At 29.5% G+C, this 22,708-nt stretch overlaps 2 protein-coding genes across 3 annotated transcripts in view; both read left to right on the forward strand.

Moving 5' to 3' along the window:
- LOC131847263 (guanine nucleotide-binding protein G(q) subunit alpha) overlaps positions 1–22,708 on the forward strand; it is a 206,907-nt gene that overhangs the window by 162,181 nt on the left and 22,018 nt on the right. The gene's annotated exons all lie outside the window — the stretch shown is intronic.
- LOC131847267 (uncharacterized) overlaps positions 1–22,708 on the forward strand; it is a 93,129-nt gene that overhangs the window by 4,003 nt on the left and 66,418 nt on the right. The gene's annotated exons all lie outside the window — the stretch shown is intronic.

Below are 22,708 nucleotides of genomic sequence, written 5' to 3' on the forward strand. Positions count from 1 at the left end.
ATTCTTTTCATCGTATATTTAAATAAGAGAAAGCAAAAAAGTCATTCGTGATCTTTTGGTAGATATAATTATGAATACATTTATTGAATGACGTTGTATCATTTATATGTAACTAGACGATATCCAGGAGTTAATTTATGATGACGTTTACTTGAATATAACCAAAGTACCTAATGTTTATAAATGGATATCGCTGCTGCAATTAGACATTTAGGTACTTATCAATTTTTACATTAAATAATCATGGACTTCAGAATTATAATATAAAATTATATTCAGAATTATAATGAAATATAAAATATACAACTGACAAAATAGGTATAGGTATCGGTATATTAAACGGATTGGTGTAACTCTTTTATCCATATAAATAGCTTTTGTAACATTGCACTTCGCAAAATTTATTACAGGTTTAGCTTAACTTTTATATTGAGACTATCATTTTACTTATCTAAAAGTAAAAACTAGGGAACAAAACCATATATGTATATATAGAGTAGAATATCAAAAAGGTACTTTAGACTCACGATTTTTTTGTCTCTTGCTCTACGTAGAGTTTTCTATAGAAATAACGCAGCAATTGCTTGACTAAATTGTATCTGTAACTTATAGTTGTAAAAGAATGGGAATCTTGCTGTTTACTATATTATCTTCTTTTAATATTACTGTATATTGTTATAGATAATAAAATATCGTGACATTTTAAACAGATATTACAAAAGCATTATGTCTGTTATACAGATTAGGGAGTTGTATTATTCATTCATGCATTTGTTATCTCAATTCCTATGTACGAAAGTGTTATTATCTTTAATATAGTTTTCAAAAAGCTTTTTTTATGTAAAACGACAACAAGTTAATAATAATCACCAACTTACTTTACATTGTCTAGTTTAACATTAAAATTCTGGAGTATGTACATATTGGTATAAAAAAAATTTAACGAGCACACTCTGTAATACCTATTTATTTTTACTACGAAAAGTGCATCAACAGATAGATAAAATATCTACAAAACCGGTAAAGAAAATTTCGACAGAAAAGGGCCGATAACCCTCATTGTACATAACAATGTTGTCAGAATCAATCAAGGAGATTGAAAATGAAAAGCTTTCCTTTAGAAGGCAAAATGGAGTTTTAAATTCATATTAAAATATCAAATTCATAATTCACTTTTAAAGCAGGTTTAAATTAATACTGTTTTTATAAATATATATATTTTTTATATAATAATATATAAGTTACTAAACGATACATGTTTATTCTGTAGAATGTTAATATTTTTACGTTTGATTTTAGATCTTCATGCCACTAGGGTACAACGTATGTACTATGTAATGAATTAAGTACGGCTAGATGACATTGGTTTGTTATTATTATTACGTACTTTTAAAGGTCTACCTTCCAGTTTCAATATCATTATCATTCATCGTCTAAAAAATGCAACCACTAAACTATATTGATGATTTTTAATGTGATCTTCTAAAAATAATATTCCAAATCAGTTTTAAAATAACGTATATTATAAATATCAAAAACACCACTGACATCTCGATCCTCCTATTTATTTTAAAGTCGGTTTAATAGTTAGTTACGTTAAAGTAGTTACAATTAACATTACTATTTTTGTTTTCTCACATTTAGTCAAGAACAGCAACATTTTTTTAACTTTAGGTAAACAAATTGTAGGTTTTAAATAACAAACAATATTCTTAACACTTTAATTTCTTTTGTTTTCTGTTGCGTTTAGTATCTAATATTCATTACCTACTCATAGTCTATGTGAAAAGCTACAGAATAGAAACAACCAAACATAACGCTGAGCTGAATTCATATATGGTGTGTTTTTGTATATGAGTAGGTATGATACAAGTTATGTAATGTATCATTAGCAACATAAAAACTGTTTCTCATAGCTTGGATATGACCGCTCTTCAGTACGATCGAAGCTATCGGGGATCAGGTATCAATTGTTAGGTATTTACAAGGGATGCGATCATTCTGAATGGCATCGTTACGCCTTATCTAAAGCCAGAAAATCTCGGTTCGTGCTTCGAATGAAAATAAGCAAAAGTGAAAGAAAATTAGATATTATATTAGATTACTTTTATTGCTTATTAAATTATAGCACAATATTTGACCTACGCGGTATAACTAGTTTTGAGTGCTACTGGTAGTTTCGATGTAAATATATATAATACAAATAATGGGTTTGAAAGCAGTATTTGTGACTCTAATAAATAAATAAAGAAATTCTATGTTTTTATCATATTGTATAATGAACTAGATGTCAGCTACAAATTAGTAACCGTAAGGAATGGATTATCTGAATATCAACAAAATAATTTTCAGTTTTACTTTTCATAATTCACACAGCAGCATCTAGCCTATAGTTACTAGATAACTGATAGAAATATTTAAATACATGTTTTTTGTAAATACATACGTCTGTCAAACAGTAATAATACTCGTGAATTAAAATTTTGCTGCGAGCGAGGATCCGAAATTTCGAGCATCGAGGACGTAAAATGGTGTGCTTAACCAATAGACCACCTAGGCCGACTGGCAGACAGAATTTTAATATAAGTTCTCTAGTAAACTATGCTTAGTTTGGCGCCAGATGATCTGTTACTGCACTGTTAAAAAAGATTATTAAAGAGTACATTACATTTGGTACTGCCATTATTTTCCATCTGTTTTGTTGAATTGTTCAGAACATATCTACGTATAATGTAATATTTGGAAGTTTAATTAAATTGCGTATACAGAACGAAGTGTAGGTGCCTATAAACATGTCTATCACAGCCCTATTCAATTGGTAAGAGTTGAATTAAAAGTTAGGTTTGATGGATTGGAATAATCTATTAGACTATTTATTTACTAAAATATATGTTTTTTAGCATAGGGGCTTGGCAAACTAGCTTGCGGCTCACCTGATGGTAAATGACTACCGCCGCCCATGAGGAATTTGCAAGTGCGTTGCCGACCTTTGAAGGAGTAAATTCTTTTCTAGGTTTTAATATCATATCGGTTTGGAAAAACAGTTGCTGCCATTATAAAATAAAAGAATGAAATTATAATACATTTATCCTACTGCGATTGATTACTCAATGATTTGTATGTTTTTATACTGCTATCCATATAAACATTTAAATATTTGTTTAAAACTATAAATTTAATAAAAACACACACATGAAGAAGAAATAGATTTATTTCCGAAAACTATTACTTATTCTACGTTCTCGACTTTCCGGTGTATATTCATGCTTCGACACATTTCTAGCTGCTAAAAACTAACTACCAGGTAGCAGAAAATATGTAGCATTAAAAATAAAATATCCACGCAAATATTTGCGATGATTTACTAGATAGGCCACCGTTAAATTACTGTTACGTAAACCGCACCTACAGTGAATTTTTAAATAAAAACACCGTACCTTGAAGAAAAATATAATTACATAGCAGTGAAACGGTACGATTATTTGGTACATTGCTCCCTCAGAACTCCCTGGTGGGTTCAAGGGATTCACGTTTGTTTTACTGCCGAATAAAGTATGCTCCTTACTCAGATTTTAAAGGGTATATTTTTTTTCTACAAATATTTGAGGCGGCAAACCCTTCGGGTCATTAAAAAGAAACCGACCCGTGTTGAAATTTTTTAATGAAATTTACAGAGAACTCGCTGGATTTTTAAATTCACAACATTCACTGGGTTTACATAACTTTTTTGCCAATTAAAAAATGCTAGAAACAGATATAATTTTTTTTAATACTACTTATATCTAACTATATAAAAAAATATAATGTATACAGTAATGTACTAACATAGTTTCTAAGTTGTGTACTAAAATAATATGGATGAATATCCGAAATAAATAAGTAAAGAAAATATTAATAAAATTGTCTATCCTACCTTTAAATGTTAGTATTATTGTATAATTTATACAGTTACATAAAATACTATATGTTTATTTGACCACATAAGTTTATCTTAGATACAATACAAACTCAAAGGAGGATGTTTGGGACTGATAAGAATAGCAATAAGTTTATTTATCTGAGGAAAACTTAATCTAAGATACCTGCAATATATCTGTGACTCCACACAAGTGTGTGGTTGTCTCATAGAAATCGTTAATAAGTGTGTTGTTTGTTAGATGACTCCTACTATATCTTACTAATTATAAACGCGAAAGTTTGTAAGTATCGATGAATGGATGGATGTTTGATACTTTTTCAAGCAATAACTACATACTGAACTGATTTTGTTGAAACTTTACAGTTATATAGCTCATACATAAGAATGACACGTAGGTATAGCAGTATTTAAAAAGTTACTATGTAAATTGATTGCAATATATAATGATAAATGTCAAGTAAGAGTGATGCAGACGAAATTGCGCGGGTTGGTGATAAATAAATGCCAGGTCGTCATAATTATATAGGTATGTGTTCTCTATTGATATAATTATGGGAACTTATGAAACCTTTTGCTCCACACAAAAATATAAACAATGACAAGCAAACAAAGGCAAACCGACTGTACGCAAACTTTCCTTTTAGCTTAAAATTTTTGCTAAAGTTTTTCTCCCAGGCGTTTAATTAGTGTGTTCACCTTTATTGTTTCGCAATCAATTCTTAGTATATAGTAACATTGTACAAAAGTTAGTTTATTTGTCACTTTTTGTCTGTTGAATGGCTGAACTATTCGTCATAATTATTAATCAAAATTTTGTATTAGTACCGACCACGGAAATTTGTAATTTATTTTATTTAGTACGACTAGCTTTATTCAAATTCAAATTCAAATTCAAATTCAAAAATCATTTATTCATGTAGGACATTTTAGCCGCTTATGAACGTCAAATTTTTACATTATAATTTTATTTTTTCCCTACCGTCCAGTTCGGTATATAGATCCAATTGAGAAGAACTGGCAAGAAACTCAATTGAATTACTTTTTTTTTAAAGCCAGTTTATTTACAATGTATTTTCATATAGGTGTCTATGTCTAACATTAAATGAAAATTCAGTGCATGAACAGCTATTGCCATGCACACTCGTCATTCAAGTAATCGTTTAGTGAGTAATAGGCTTTGCTCAGTAAATATGATTTAACGAAATTACCTCCCGTCATATAATAATTTGTAACAAATTTGTTACTTTCAAAATAAAATATATCATTACAATGATATGTCATCGAATAAATTAAATTATTTATACTATAAATGAACTTATTCTGTTCATTAGTCAGGGATTGAGAGTAGGGAAATGCGCATAATAATATTTTACCTATACCAAGCTCCACTATATTATATAATGATTTTATTAAATTAACTATATCAGATTTACGCATATGCAAACAATTCCCTAACGCTATTACTAGGGTCGTGTGAATATCATATTTTTCATTTACTATATTTTTTATAATCTTATATATACCTGATGCCGGAAAACAATTATTTATTACTTGTTGCGAGAGGCAGTTCGATAATAAACTACCTAAATCCTTGCCAAATTCATCTGAATAAATAATTGTTCTCCTGATGGTTTCATGTACAGTGCTGCATTTATTTACTTTTGTACTGTTTCGTGTGGGTAAACATGAAACGTCTGGTTCCGTGACGGATGAGATATCAATGTTCAACTGATTATGGTGGGACGGTTGGATATAGTTATCAGACTCTGGTGAATTACAGTGACATCTATCCGTAAGAGAAACAAACCGCTCCATGTTGTAGTTACCTAATTTTATTAAATTATCCAACTGATCAGAATATTCATGTATTTCATTCTTAGCTGATTCGTATTTCAAAGATAAATTGGACAACGAGTTCTCTAATAGTTTAATTTTTTGTGGTAATTCATCTATTTCTAAATCTTTGTTATATATTTTTTCTTTACAATTATTTAATTCTATTGATAAGTCAATTTTTTGCTTCCTAGTAATAATTGATTTTAAACACTTTTTATGACTTTTCACTAAATTTTCTGAATTTCGAATAAATTTATTTAATTTTACATATTTTTTTAACTTCTTACTACTATTAATAGGTACTTTATTAGGACTATAGGAGCTTGGTGTATTTGTCAAATCTATGGTCACAAGGGGCAGAGCAGATGTTTGATCACTAGTAGTATTTAACATTTCTGTATACAGATCCATGGTCTCGTTATAACTACTCAACCGCCTGCGATCCAATAATGATTTATTTTGTGATTGAACGTCCTCAAGGTCCCGCACTAGATGAGTGATTTTATGAAACGCTGACTCTTATGTGTCTCTGCACAGATCATATTCATTTACAATTTCTTGAAGTTTTTCTTTTTAGATATGTAGAACTTCAAAGTCTGTACTGATCTTCACTAGGTCATTCTTCAGAGCCACATATTTATCAGACATCAACTTAATTTCAATCTCACTTTCATCTCGTTCCTGTAATAAGGCCTTATTTAATTCATTGGATTTTGCGGGACATCGTTTTTAATTATTATGTTAAATATCTACGAAACAAGACAACAATGAATATTATTCAATAGAAGAAATACAGTGTTGAAAGTGCGCTATTTCCCTTCAATAAAATAATACAATAAATAATTTAATAATAAATAAATATTGTTAGTAAAAACTTTAAATACCAATACTGTTACAAAAAAATAATTAATCTTATATATTACCACTACAGTAAATATGTCTTAATTTGTCATATGATATCTAGCAATGGCTATGGATTAGTAATATTGTATTGTTATTTAATAAAATAAATAAGTTTTTTTTCGCACAGCTATTTGTAATATATTATCAATATGATAATAAATAAATTTTATGAGCTGTATTGCAATAACAATAATATTTTATATTAGTGGGTAGTTTTTTTTTCCCCCTCTCAACAACAACAACCGATCTTCACTATCGAATATTTGACTTTAATATTATTGTTTATTTGTAAACGGATATAGTAATAGTGAAGTGTAATAACTGTAGTTAATTATTAAAGGAGTCAATAGAAATCCAAGACTTCTATTGTAAATTACCAATACTTTGACAGTTGGCGGTCCCACAAATTTTGTAACGTAGATTTTTGTCACAAAGAAATCACAGATTTGCACACCAACAATAATCGACGTTACTTATGACCAAAACTCACTGATTATATACACTAGTATCGTTATTTCACAAGTAATAAATTAAAAACAATAAATAAATAAGAGCCAACTGACAAAGACTGTTATCGGCAGTGTTGCCAGAGAGAAACAAAAAGAAAAAGTTATAAAAGTTATCCTGCGACTTCATATGTGAGATAAAAGATGGGCTTATGTCTGTTCTCCCGATATATATAGCTTCATGTCTTTACACCCTATTCAACCGTTTTTTCGGGAATCGATAGACAGACACACTGTCATTTATAACATTAGTATAGATTGCATCTGAAAATTCTAGCACTTCGTACATTTGCTTATTTAATAATGTCACTGTATTGCAAATTCAAGTAATGCTCTACAAGTCAGTATGTTCTTTAATTATACATATATCTATTATTATATACTTATCAATCATGGCATTTATTAACAATCTTTTGAAGATTTTTTAAAATCAAATAAGTATGTAATGTCATAAATAAGCTGTAACGTTTCTTTCATTGATTACGAAATATGGAACTATACGCTGATAGTGTACAATTTCAGAGCAAAAGTTGCGAAAGGATTACGTTGTTCTTACAGTCTTCTTAAAATGCTTTCAGTTTACATTTTGAAATAAGTAGAGAATGCACTTTGCTGGCTTTCTCTATATTTTACAGAAATACTAAAAGGTATTAATGGTCCTCTGTACTTTTTTTTCAAAATCACAATGACCAAATATATTATTATTTTCATTAATATAAAGCATTTTAAAAGTCGCACTAAGTATAAGATTGTACAAGTTGTAAGCATTTTACAGAGAGTTTGAAATGGGTTTTGTGTTATCATGATCAGTGTCACGCGTTCTGATAGATCGTTTTTAATGGCGGCGATAAAAATATAAAGAGATTTTTAATTTAAATATATTTTTATCTAAAACATTATTTAGTAGCATTTTACACTTATAATACAGAATTATTTATAAAAAAAGGTGACTTATTATAATTTATTATTAGAGTAATTTGTAATTAAATTATTATTATAGTACATAATGCATTATGTACTATTTTTTGTTTAATATAATATTTAATTGTATTAATAATTTTATATAAAAATATTATTAAATAATAAATTTAATAATATTTTTAGACACCAAATAAGTAAAGTATAAACCTAAACTTTTAGGAATCGGTTCGATATTCTCGATTACAGAAATATCAGGACTATTTGTTTGAGTTCAAAGTTTAACGAGATTTAACATAAGTGTTAGATCTCATTAAACTCCATGACACTCTCGTTAAGTCCGAATCCACTGAAGTGTAATGTTTTCTGCAAAATTTAATCTACGAATGTTAATGCAGGTCGTCGGCCGTAGCTACTCTAATGTATGTGGTGACAAATACATATGAGTTTTATGTTTTATGTCTCAACTTTGCGATGAAAGGGTCCCTCGTGTGTGGGCATTTTCCTTTCGGATAATCCTCTAGATTTCATATTTGTATGCATATTTTATAAGTGAAATAGACTGGTAAATTTATACAAATTTTCGAACGACATTTACGATAATTTTAGTTAATTACTGTATTATTTTGTGTTGGTATTTGTTTACTACTTTATTTTGATAATAAGGAAATAAATTTTAAATTATTAATTCGTAAATATATTCAATTAATTATACATATAGGTATAATCAATCAATTTTATTCATTATATTGCATTGTAATCTAAGAAAGCTAGTCCATTTATAACGATAAAATACCTATTGTCTGTTTTCATTCCAAATCCTGAAGCCTTGGAATAGATACGAGTAGCTTTCTGCACAATCTCGTCTCGAGCTTACTAGGTACTTACTGTGTTCGCTTCCATTTTACAGCATAGAAAAGATATCATTTTCAAGTCGGTTGAAAATGTCAGTGTGTTCACTGCCGTTAATCGTACAATAAATCTGTATTGTATGGCCAAAGTTGTTTTTTCATTTTTATTCGAATTACCTTCATGAGTTTTAATAAAATTTAAATCATGAATATTCTCGTCAAAAATTAAATCGAGATTCATCATCAATCATTATTCACATCAAAAATAAAAATTGTTAAGAGATAAATTTAGTTACAAAGTATAAGTTGTAAATATAATGTATTAATTTAAAATATTTATATGACTTTTTTTATTGTCTATTTCGGTTTTTAAATTGAATCCAATCTGTTTTCATCTATTTCTTAGGCTCTTTTATTAAGATTCATACTCTAATAAAAGACCGTAAGAAATAGATGAGTAGGTTAATTTGCGTGAGATTAATGACCACGAAATGGAACATGTATCAAAGCTTTCTGCTGATTAATCACTATATTTTATTTCCGATGAATGTGATATTAAACCATTTCCATTATTTATGAATTAAGGCAATCTCTTAGCCAACTCTTATAAGGAATTGTGTTGGAATATATGAGCGAAGCTAAAATATTTGTATTTATGGTACATAATATTTCAATGCTACGAAGATTTCACCGATAAATGGAAGAAACATGTAAATGAATATATAGATAGACTTTTAACAAGAAGTACTTTTAGAAGTAAATATAATTATATTCACATAAAAACTTAATTTTAAGTACTTAATAAATATAACATTATAAAAGTATTATACTTTTATCAGACTATGATCAAAATACAATCTAGATTTTTTATATGTACCTATTTACTAGCTGTCCGGCAAACGTTGTTTTGACTTATAATAAAAAAAAAATTTAGGGCATGGACTACCCCTAAAATTTAGGGGGATGAAAAATAGATGTTGGCCGATTCTCAGACCTACTCAATACGCTCACAAAATTTCATGAGAATCGGTCAAGCCGTTTCGGAGGAGTGTGGGAACGAAGACTGTGACACGAGAATTTTATATATAAGATTCTGGTTTACATCTTTATCCTTTAACCAATATTATAAACGCGAAATGATTTATACATTTTTGTGGCTCTTTCGCGTAAAAACTACTAAAGGAATTTTTATGAAACTTTACAATAATATAACTTATACATCGGAATAACACATAGCTAATTAATAATTATAAAAGTTGTTATGTAAATTCGGCTAAATAAAGTCAAGAAAGTCTGAAAAAATCTCCATCTGAGAGCCATTCTGGGATGAGCTGCAAAAACCGTTAGAGTTACACGAATACGGTACAAATGTATCTCTTAAATAAATCTTCAAAAAGAGAAATGTTGCATTAATGGAGAAAATGTCAACTAGATTCGTAAATATCATAGTTGCACGCATAGACACCAACGTTATTAATTTAATTAACTTGAACTAAATTTTGTCTTTATAAAACTGACGAACAGAATTTAATTATTCAATTACTTATTCGTTTTTGCGCAGGTTAACTCACTTAGAGAGATTTTGCAGTTTATCTGTCACGTATGTACTTTGAAATGAATAATATATTTACTACGGTGCGCCGTGCGGCGAACTTTTAATGTACAATTTTATTGCCAAACATAAACAAAACATTATTTTTTTAAACATAGCAATATGAAGGTTTTTCAGCTTTTTATTTTCACTGCGTAATATTGACAAATATATTGTTTTACGAAGACATTCTTTACATCAAGTTGACTGCTTAAGTTTGTATTACTTACTCATTCTATTGTCAAGTATAGGTACATAAGTTGTAAGGAAAATTAACACTGAAATTACGGTAACTCTTAATCAAGATGGAATTCGCGCTCTTTATAAAAGAGGTAACAGGCGAATGATACCTACGATTACTTTTATAAAATAAAAATATAACAAACTATAGCTACAAATATACCAAATACTTAGTGTAAATAATATTTCATAAACCATAAAATATACCAGATATTGTTTAATTTATCATTTTAAATTGCCTAAGCTTTTTACTTTGAACCAGAGATATTTTTAGAAGATATGGGTTACTAGCTAGATTAGTATACTCACATTCAACAATACGTACTTCACATTAATTTTATTACTGCTATTACTTAGGTACATTCAAATGTTGAGGAATTTATGCATAAAAAGATAGTAAGTAAATCCTACAGTTTGTTTTTCTTATACCATATAGAAATTGTAGTGAGTCATGTCCACTGCAAGGTTGCCAACCTTAAAACATTTAGACTCGTAAGAAGACATAAAAAGATCGTATATAAACTTAATTTGTCTCTCTAATCTTGTACATACTTGTATGTTGGACTCTACATTCTGCATTTAGCCTCTCATTTGGGCCGATATATATATGTACAAATATTATTAGTTAGTATATTAGGATAAACATATCGTTGTACCAAAATAAGAATTCTCGTATTTGTTCGAGGATGTACGGTTGGCATCCCTGGTCCAGTGTGCAAATATTTCTTATTTACTTGTCGGGTGCGTGACTTGACTTCAAGGGTAGGCTCGGGGGACTAGTTGAGGATACGAATCTACTTTCAGAAACAGTCATATGTTTCCCTTTTTACCTTTGAATTGATTCAATGTCGTGGGACACGTTAAACACTTAAAAGTCGATTCGTTAGATTTTATGAGTAATTTGGATATTGTAACATAAACTAAATGAATTTATATAGGAAAAACAATCAACACATATCATAACATACAAAAAAATATTAACGAAAGTTTCAGTTATGATGGTCATAAGAGTTTTCATTTTTTAATGATTTGTAAGGATTACATTGCCATTTTTCTTTTAGAAGATAGCTTATTAATGTAAGTTAAACCACAAGGGAAAATTAAGAAAGCTAAACTATTGAATCTATTATTAGAACTGATATGTAAATATACGTAATCTATATATGATACACAATATTATATAGTGTAAATGTTACTGACTGGCGTCTGTTAAATACTCGTGATATTTATTATACATCAGGGAGTGGGGTATAACTTAGCAGGGCTGTTCGGCGGACCGTAGTTCCGGAGAGCGAGAACGTGGCCGACTTTCTAGCCGGATGAGATCTCGCGGGAATGCAAGCGCATTGTCACATACTTGCAAATATATACAGCCACAGTACAGCTCCAGTTATTGGATTACCGTGTTGTCTATAATCCATTTATTAACTCTTCTTATGTTGACAATCACATATATGATGTATGCATTACAAAAAACTTATATTTTTTCCCTTTTGGATAAAATATCGTATAACACAGTTTTTATCCTATTCTTCGATATCGTTTGCTTTATTTGAAATAAAAGATTGCTATAGTCAAGATACAATTTAACATATCTATTTATATATCAACCATTAAAAATTTCTGCCGTTTAATCCTGAAAAAGTTTTACATTGACACACCGACACTCTTTCGCGTTTATCTATGGATGTGAGCAATAAATGGTCCGATGCAAAATTGAAAATAAATTACAAATTACAATAAACACGTAACTTTACATTTGAATACTCTTTGTTTGTATAATAAGTATAATATATCTAATACTAACAAAATTACTGTTTTGTTCATTCGCTATACAAGGAGAGAATATAGTTATTGTCAATTTATATATTTTTATTAGCTCTATATTATTCGCCCATAAAGTTCATCGCGTTACTTTTTATGTGTTTACTTACGCGGGTGTCAGGGTGTTTGTATCTTATTTCAGTTTTATGGTATTATGAGAAGTAGATACCTACTTGGTTATAGACTTTTTTATTAGGACAATTTTATTTAAAAAAGAAAAATGTTCTCAATTTTAGTTACTAAGCTCACGTCAATCTAAATATTTTCGTTCTGTTAAGAAGTTGTTTTCATGAACAGTAAAATATATCCACAGATACCAGAGGAATAGTGTGCAAGTAGTTTTATTCAACTCAATAGTTTTACCATTCCGCTTGAACGAAACTTCTTGACTGGGAAAGATAAATTTATAGGTGTTACTATAAATATCATATGAAACGTATATTATTTCTAGTAATAGTACTTAAATTGCTTTTTAATTTAGTTACAATGTTAATTACAACAAAATTCGGTTTAAGCGTGAAGTTTTTCAGTTCAATTTGCAAACTTTGCTGAAAGTATAATAAGTATTTTTTAGACTCACTACGATAAAACATATATTTATTATTAAATAAAAGCATATTATTTTAGTATAGATTCTTATACCACTCATATTATAACTTTTTAGTTAGTTGTTAAACATTTTTGATCCTCGTTAAAGTTATAAGTTATGTTTAGTATTGATTACATATTGTGGAAATATATCAAAAAACATTTTCATCTCATAGAAGAATGTAAAACCTCATAAATTGTAATAACTCTCAAAAAGTTGCTGTTGTGAAATTATTAAAGAATTTGTAAAGAAGTCTCTGTAACTTAATTCAATATTCATGAGCGCCAAGCAAAGAACCACTCTGTAGCTTCGAAACTTAGACGTACGAACTTAGCCCTATTGGTTGCCTTAACGCTTTGTGATTAAGAGGCCTTTCACATTTTTTGGCCTAAAAGCAGTGTCTTTGGGGTTCTGGTTCTAAGAAATTAAGAGTCGGATATACATTTTGATTCCTGAATTATATAGATAGATATCTAATCTTAAAAACAACATCTTTGAAATGTTAATTTTCTCTTTGTTAGTCTTCCTAATTTCTAAAATAGTTTATTCAAAAACGCTAAGAGACAGAAGTTTGGGGTCGTCATTTATTAATAAACAAACATAAATGGATATGATATCTTTACTAAAACTTGATAATTACTTTATAAATTGAGACAGCATCGTCCTTTTTTTCATTTTCAACTTAAATATCTAAAAAATTGATCATAATTAAACCCGAAATTTCAACAAAACTTTGCCATAATCATTTCTAATTTTCTCATAAATACAACGAAATTTTTGCATAAAAAAAACATAATAATAAAGTTAATATACTTGTAAATTAGAAATATAAAAAAAAAATATAAGTTTCTAAGAAAAAAATAAAGTAAAATTCCAAAAGTAAATTCTCAGTGCTGCGCTAGCGCTCGTCGAGGTAGGATCTATGCTATTTTTTACGACACCGCTACGATAAGACATTCGTAAACATTTGTCAGTGAACATTAGTATAGTGTGACTAAACAATTTTGATAATTTAAGTAATATTTAATTAATTTTGCTAATATATACTTATTTCTACGAATATTAATTTAAAGTTGTTGTTCAATATATATATATATATATATATATATATATATATATATATATATATATATATATATATATATATATATATAATATTTATTTTAGCATGCCAAGACAAAAGTACAATTATGCTACAAATAAAACCTACCTACCCTGCTGGACTATGAAAAGCACAAGAGCATGGTATTTCGTCACACTAATGGCAATTAATTGTTAAAATTAAAAAAGAGAACATTTTAGTATTTTTAAAAATAACGCTTATCTGAGAGAAAAATGTAAGAAAATGTAAACCAATTTTACTTTATGTTTATTTTGTAGTTTTTTTATAAAGTAAAATAGGGTTATTGTTTATAAAAATACCATTATTATTTTTACGTACATTTGTCTTGTGTTATATCATCTAGTATGCAATGTGGATTGTAAATAAATTACCAAATTATATATAAATTATATTCCTTAATGTTTAGAGATATTTTATCCAATTTACTTTATTTTATTTTACACAATACAGATATTTCTAAATTGCAGCCATTCTGTTATTATACTCGTTGGACTGTACAGTTATGTCAAATAATTATGCGTGTTTGGGTGAAAAGTCAACAACATTATAAATGTTTTTATTTAGAGACTAGCTTTTAGCTCGCGGCTTCGCCCGCGTGAATATGGGATATATAGGTTATCGCGCGTTTAAAGATCCGTGTACAGTATTGGGTCATTATATATAAACCTTCCTCTTGAGTCTATCTATTCTGTCTATTAAATAACAACGAATCAAAATCTGCGTAGTTTTTTAAAATCAAAACATACATAGATCTATTACATGTGTAGATGATATTTTAACCGGAAATTGAAGCCGTTAAAATGGTATTGGCAGATCAGTTGGAATCATCGGTATTCTTGGTATATAAGCTGGTTGCCCAGCTAACGTACCGGTTATAATGGTCTACAATTAAATTGTCTTTCAATTCAATTCAATTCTTTAGTAAGCAACATATCCAATGTGACGCCATTGCACATGTTCGGCGGGCTTAAATTTCATGATTGGATCATGCTTTTGAGAAATTCCTTCCTCAAGTTTGAGCAGTTAGTGTGGGAAATCACTATCTGTGCTTCCATAAAAATGAGCTCTCAAATTTGTCAGTAGTTTTAAACTTTCAATTAAAGTCCATAAGGGAGACGATGTTAATGACACAGAGAGTCTTTCAGAAATCTCCAGCAAAAGTATAAAAGTAATCTCGCCAATGAGAGCAGAGGTGTTTCTAAGGTCTTTTAAGGTTCTGTCCAAAATCTCTATAGCTCATGGTGATTTCATTACATATAATCAATGAGGCGTCTTGTAATAATTTATAAAAAGGTTTGATATTAACAAGTAATTATTTATCAAGAATCAAGAATTGGCTAACCAAGAACGAGAAGCTGCAATATCAGCCAATATTATGCGGCGACGTCAATGATGCAGGAACAGCAATGATAGCAGTTGAAGCTTTTTTTTACAACTTAGAATGGCAAACAAGCTGACGGCTCTCCTGATGGAAAGGGGTAACCGTCGCCTATATACATGAGCAGTACCTGACATGTTCATATCAGCATATTGTTTCCCTCATGCGTTGCCATTCCTGAAAACTCGGGTGTTATTCCCCTATACCCTGTAAATTCACTACCATATATATACACAGGTAGTCTATATAGATAGATATACATATACACAGATAGTATACCCTGAGAAAGGTCATAGACTACTTTATAGTGCGAAAAAAGTATTGTAAGGGATTAAAAGCGGAGATGACAGATTGCATAAAAGTATCGTCATTGTTTAAGTGAAACAATGAAACTTTTTTAGGTTATAATCTAAATATATTTCCTTTATTTGGTCAATTTCATTATACCACGCTGACGAAGTCGCGGACACACCTAATATACATATAAGGATGGGACCTTTAAATCAAAACAAAGCCTTGAAAACACAACTATTATTTATTAATAGAATAATTATTTGCTAAGTATAATATTTAGAACAAGTGAATATGGCAATAATGTATCCGACTCTTATAATAAATTATATTGTATCTATTAATAAATAAACTGAATTAATATGTAAGAAGAATTAATTAGTAAATTTATGTTATAGTAATTTCATCTTCCTATCCTTATCCCAATTATTTGTTACTCATATTACTTAAGGTTTTGGCTTTTAGTTGTACAATCGGCCAGCATCCTGACATCAACCCTCTAGGAATAATATAATAAAAAAATATGGTCATTATTAGCACTTTGATAATTAAGATAAATCACGTTATTTAAAAAAATCCAATAAGTAGTTTATGTTACTCAGTTAAGTAGAAACATATCACATTATTAATTAAAATATTACAAGGATCAAAATGGTTCATACTAAATCCACACCGATTGCGCTACACGGTTATTTGCGTCTGTGTGCGTGTATTACTGTGTGTGTGCGTAAATCCATGCGATTAAACCTAAAGTTGAGCGGCATCATTTTGTAATAGGCCTCTTAACAATGTAATAATATATACACATATGTTAGTTTACAAAGGTTTTTGCAGTCCAAAAATACTACTAATTTTAAATGTACTTCTATTCGTTGTTTTCAATTACAATTTAGACAACATATTCCTTTTAATCGGACACGAGTTGTTGAAACATTCAATTGATCGAGCGATCGATGGACGTGTTGGCGTTGAGTCGTCACAAATTGAAGTCTCAGTAAGGGGACGGCGACTAATTAAAAATACTACCAATTGTTAAAACCAAAAACAATGTTACGTAATAAGGTAATACGTCGTAGGTGCACGCTTTAGGTTTGTGTAAACGCTGCACACATAGATCAACTTAGAATATTGATTGAAAAGAAACGGATTAATTAGTTAATTATACGTATTTGTCGTAAGTAACATTAAGATAAGAAAAGGGTAGGTGGGGCATGTAATGAAAATAAATATATGTATATTTTAAATTTACATAATAATATGTATATTAACTTAAATTTTTTTTGGTACTGTTCGTATAAAAAATTTTTCTAACGTACAATAGTTAGCCCTGATTACTATTTCAATACACATTCGAAGTTGGGTCTACTATATAGCCCCTTTTTTAATTTGTGAGATAAAGGTTCCGAATCCTGAAAATCCCAATCGTTCTATCGGCATGTGACAAGTTTGGGTCTACTTTCCTTTCTCAACTATAAATGTGGCTTTTGGGTCGCAATGAGTCGATTAAAGATTCACGATAAGTAGGTAGATGCTACTCGTGCCTTATTGACATTTCAACCCTTTTCTCGCTATAAGAGAAAAACATGACAACCTATTAGAAATTTTTAATAAAATTTTACTTCATTTCATTTTAAGTATGAAGAAATGCACAATAAAACGACCTTGTGTATAAAAATATCAGTTCCTTATAGATGAATTGAACTCTATAAGGAACTACCGATTAATTATGTCTCACAAATTTCATACTTTTATGATCCTTCTCCACTTCTAGCTGGTCAGATTTGTAAAATTTCCAGTGTGAAGAATTTAGAAATTTTATTTATTCAAAAATGTTATTCAATGTTAGATATTAAAAAAAATTTGGAATTTATGTTTTAAAAATATTTATTGAGCTTTTCGTGAAATGTGACATAACGAAATTTAGGTTTCGCTTAATTAAAATGTCGTGTTTTAATAGTTACATTATAGTAGATTTGAAACTTGACGTCACGAAAATTAGATTTCGCCTATTTCTTTTTACAGTGTTACACTTTGATAATGATTTTATGAATAACACAATATGAATAACTCAGTCTATTCCAAGATCATTCTATTTGATGAAGATTCAGCACGCATTAGAAAAACTAAGGTAGGTATGGCATCTTGCTATGTTGTACCTCATGCATTTGGTTGCGACCAAATCGTTATAGATTCTATGCCACTTATCTAGTTACAGTCAGTTAGATGTAATAGTTAACAATGTATGCAATAGGTATCTTTAATACGAGGCGCACGGTATTCGTATAAGCCTTCCACATCAGACGTTCTGTAATTTCGCTACAAAGCTACGAGAGCCCAGCCAGCATGACCTAAATAAACACGTGGTTCGAACTCCAACTCCTGAACAAAGGTTATGTATACGGACAGGTGGTGGATACACCGTAATTTGAGATCGATACTGAATATGTAAATGTATTGTTAAATAGGATCATTAATCATTCCACTGCGGAAAAAAGTTAAATATTGAATTTTGAATTAAGAATAACATTAAGTACTTTATATTGCCTTTAATTCGCATTTAATATTCTTTATGTTGGGTTCAAACTAGACGGCGGTATAGGTATCGGTGGTATAGTGGTTTACACTGCCTTACTTCCGATGGTTGCGGGTTCGATTCCTCGCACGACACAAATATTTATATTCATGAGTATGATTGTTTATATCGGTCTGTGTTTTTTCTATGTATAAGTGTAGTATGTAGTATGTCAGTTGTCTAGTACCCATAAAACAAACTTTAACTTAGGTCTAGATGGCGCTGTGTGAATTGTCCTGAGATTATTATTATTAAATTAGACAATTATGTTAATAAAGTATTTCGCCAAATAAATTTGACTATTAATAAATATGTACATAATATGTGAGGTGGCGGTGGTATTAATCAATAGCGCCTATTACCAACAAGCACCCTGTATTCAAACGATCTTTAATTGTAATTAAAGGGCTTTCTACACGTTCAATGAGATTATTAAAGGCGCTGTAAACCGAGGTTGTAGGTGAGTACCTACCTACTTAGATACTTCGTCTAATGGAACGACAATGTTATCGTCTTTCGGTCACCAAAGTATTTTAACCATATTAAAATTTTATCTATATTTAAGTTTTTCAATTTAACACAATACTTAATAATACTTATTCTTCCAGGCCCATTATATATACATATACATATGTATGTCCCTGACTTTATTCTATTTTCGGTTCGGTACATAAAAAATGCATTGTTACAGTTAGATTAACATGAACTGTGTTAAAATATGAATATTGAAAAATATTGACAACAATAATTATGACATGACTTATAGTATTGTGTCGATTGGTATGCAGTAATTATTTATTTACTTACAATGAAAGTTCTATTATTTTAATTGTATACAAGGTATGGGAAAATATGCATATTTAAATAGACTAAATAGGGGCTACCGGTTGGTTATTAGTTGTTTGTTTTTGTATTGAAATAACAAAAGACAATATATATTTATTATTATTTTTTATTCAAGATATTAATGACTATCAACATTATAGTTCATAATACGTGATTTAAGAATATGTAGTTATGAATATAAAAAATGGACTGTAGCACGCATAACTATTAAAACTTTCATTGTGTTGACTGTCCTTCATGGCGTCTCATTATATCGATTGTCTATATAGAGGCAAAGACATTATATATTTACCAGAAATAGGTAGGGAGTAAAGTTTACCTGTAAAAAAACAAGCATAATTTTTCCTGCATCCTAAAGAAAATAGTTGACTTAAACATATCGTATATATCTACTGTCTGTCTGTTAATTGACTGTCATAACATATTTATATACGTAGTAAATAAATATGTTCAAATGGAACATTAGAATCGATATCGCGATATCATAAAAATCCAGGTAAAAGAACCACGTATTTACGTTATCTCATCAGAATGCATTTGGGATAAAAGTAACTCGAGTAATGCTTTATCTGAAATAATCATTTACCTCATACATCAATAACTCATTTGCCTCTCTATAAAACTTGTCAACTTGTTCCATAAGACGAAAACATAGTAAGTTTATTAAATTTCCGTATATACGGGTAGTTATCAGTGCACACAGACAATTTATGTTTTGGATTCATTTCAATATCAATCATATATATAATTTTATATATATATATAATTTTAGTCTGTAAGGTGTTTTTAATATATTCATAATAACCTGCTTTAAATATATATAAAAAAAATGTGCAAATACATGTTGACAAAGCAACCGGTCACGCTATTATAACTGAAATATACAATGCGTAGCAGCCGTACCAATGGTTACTTGCTCCAAAAATGAGAAAATCATTCAAGCGGATAGATAATAGAGTCTTCCAATAATGCTGTCTCAGTTGAATTATGTGGGACAGAAAGATAAGACAATATTATGAGGTGCAATTTTCGGAGTAATTACTGTGTAATAGTAGAATTAGTATGTTACGTATTTTGTGTGTACGCTGAACTAAGTAGTGATCATTATAATGCAAGTATATTTTTATTGCTGGTAACAAGAATAGGAAGTACTTCATTTGTAGTATATGAAACGTATTTTGTGATATGTGTTGCTATTCATGTTTATAGATGACAGTTATCTCTATCCAACAAACGGTCTATTAGTTTGTAACTATGCTATAAAAAAAAACAACCTTTTCAATTGAACTGTATGTACTCGCATGAAAAATTACTTTCTAGATATATAATTTCAAACTAGTATTTGGAAAGTCCATTATGGTATGAAATACAATAATATCGAAATATATCTAATCGCGTTTCCGTTCAAGGTTCTTACAACATGACTGAGCGCTTCGCTTACAACGCGTTTGGCGTGCCTACCGACCCACATACACTTTACATAGGCAGTATCCACGAAGCTTTCTTAAATGGCTGCAAAAAACAATTTCTTATCTTTTTCTCTTAGTCATCCAAGAAGTCACAGTATAGTGACTATGTATTCATCTAATGGGAATGTGAAGAGGTTTGGTATATGATTTTTATTTCGAGATTTTCCTTTGTTCTTATCGTTGCTTACGACATTCTGTGAATATGAAATATGGTATGGGATAAAATATGTATTTTTACTATGACAGCATATAGAAAAAATTCAGTCAAAGAAAAATTAAGAAAATATCAAATATTTTTCTATTCTTTTACCAGAATTTCAAAAAGCCGTCTGCGCCAGTAGTTTTGCATCTGATTTCAGCTGTAATTTGTTTAAAGAGTGAGATAATTATACTGTAATTACAGAACAAGAAGCATGATCATAGTTCTCCGGATCGGCACCGCTAAGCTAAGCTTTTCGCGGGCGTAACAAGATAACGTGATGTCTGTAGTTACTTTTCATATAGTTATATATATATATATAAGTTGTATTAATACTACTAGTATATTAATATTCAATCGTCCCTGTTTTACGGTTAGGTATTAAATCCAGTTCATAAAAATAAATAGTGGAATACTTAATCATAGCATGACCTCATACATTGCGTATGGTAATAGCAGCGTAAGCAACGTTCAGAATCTGGATGGTGCACAGGTCGCGTCGTTGTAATTTCCATGCAAATGAATGTCACTAGGTAATTGTTCAGCAGATGGCTAGGCGTGTTTGTTAGCATAATGGACAAAAACGCAAATTTGCTTAACCTGTTTCGGTCATAAACACCACACTGTACCTAAATAATTATTACTCTAATATACTAACATAGATACTTTTGGCTTTTATACGTAAGCTATGAAGTTAGTGTAGGTACTTTTTCTGTGATTTACCCAAAGAAATAAAGGCTGTTATAACGAATAATATTGTTTTTCTTTCATTAATTCACAGAATAAATCGATAATCATTACGACGTAAAATCTCTCTGTTTGACTATTTATTGTTTATCTATAAATTAATGTGTTAGGGTTTAAAAAGGCTAAAGGAATTAGGATAAAATTTTCACAGAAAATATTTTTAAGTATGGCCCAACATACAGGCTAAAAAAACTAAGAAAAATGTCCTACAAGAGGGGAAATATATTAATTGCTTTATCTTTACAAGCCACAATTTTTTTAATTTAATAAAATAAAAAAAAATGTGTGTACTAAGTAGTAATAAATATCTCTAATCTAGGGAAAGTTGGAACGAGTTTTATAAGTATTAAAATATTTATACTGTCTGATTGATCTATTAGTATCCGTATTAGTATCTCCTTTCTGTTCCTGCATGTATTTGGCATATTATAATCTGAAAGAGCACTTGGCAGCTCGCATAAAAAGGGTGAGCCTTTGTGTACAACTGCGGGTAAACATACATAAAAATAACCAGTAGCTACTACGTTTTACTACATAACATCAACACGGTAAAGTTCGTTGAACGCAACTGTTGCCGACTCAAATAAATTGTTTCACCGCTAAAACGTATGGAATTCAAGAGAGAAATGAAAACGTACAACTTTTTTTTATGCAGAGTTAGTTTTACTTAACCACAGCCGATATCTATATAATTTGTGATAGCCATTTTACTATTTTATACACTGTAGAAAAATGGAGAAATTTTGTAAAAAGTCACTTGTTTGTTTGTAAAAACTTACATGTTCAATTGCGGCTTCGCAACTTTATATATTTATTAAGATAATTATTTTTATTGTAATAATATTAAAATATTATAATGTCATCGCCGGTTCGCAGCAACCGATGCCTTTATCACCTTCAACCGGC

This window comes from Achroia grisella, unplaced genomic scaffold (assembly GCF_030625045.1).
Source record: "Achroia grisella isolate CSIRO2021 unplaced genomic scaffold, CSIRO_AGI_Agris_v1 utg517, whole genome shotgun sequence".
NCBI classification, from domain to species: domain Eukaryota; kingdom Metazoa; phylum Arthropoda; class Insecta; order Lepidoptera; family Pyralidae; genus Achroia; species Achroia grisella.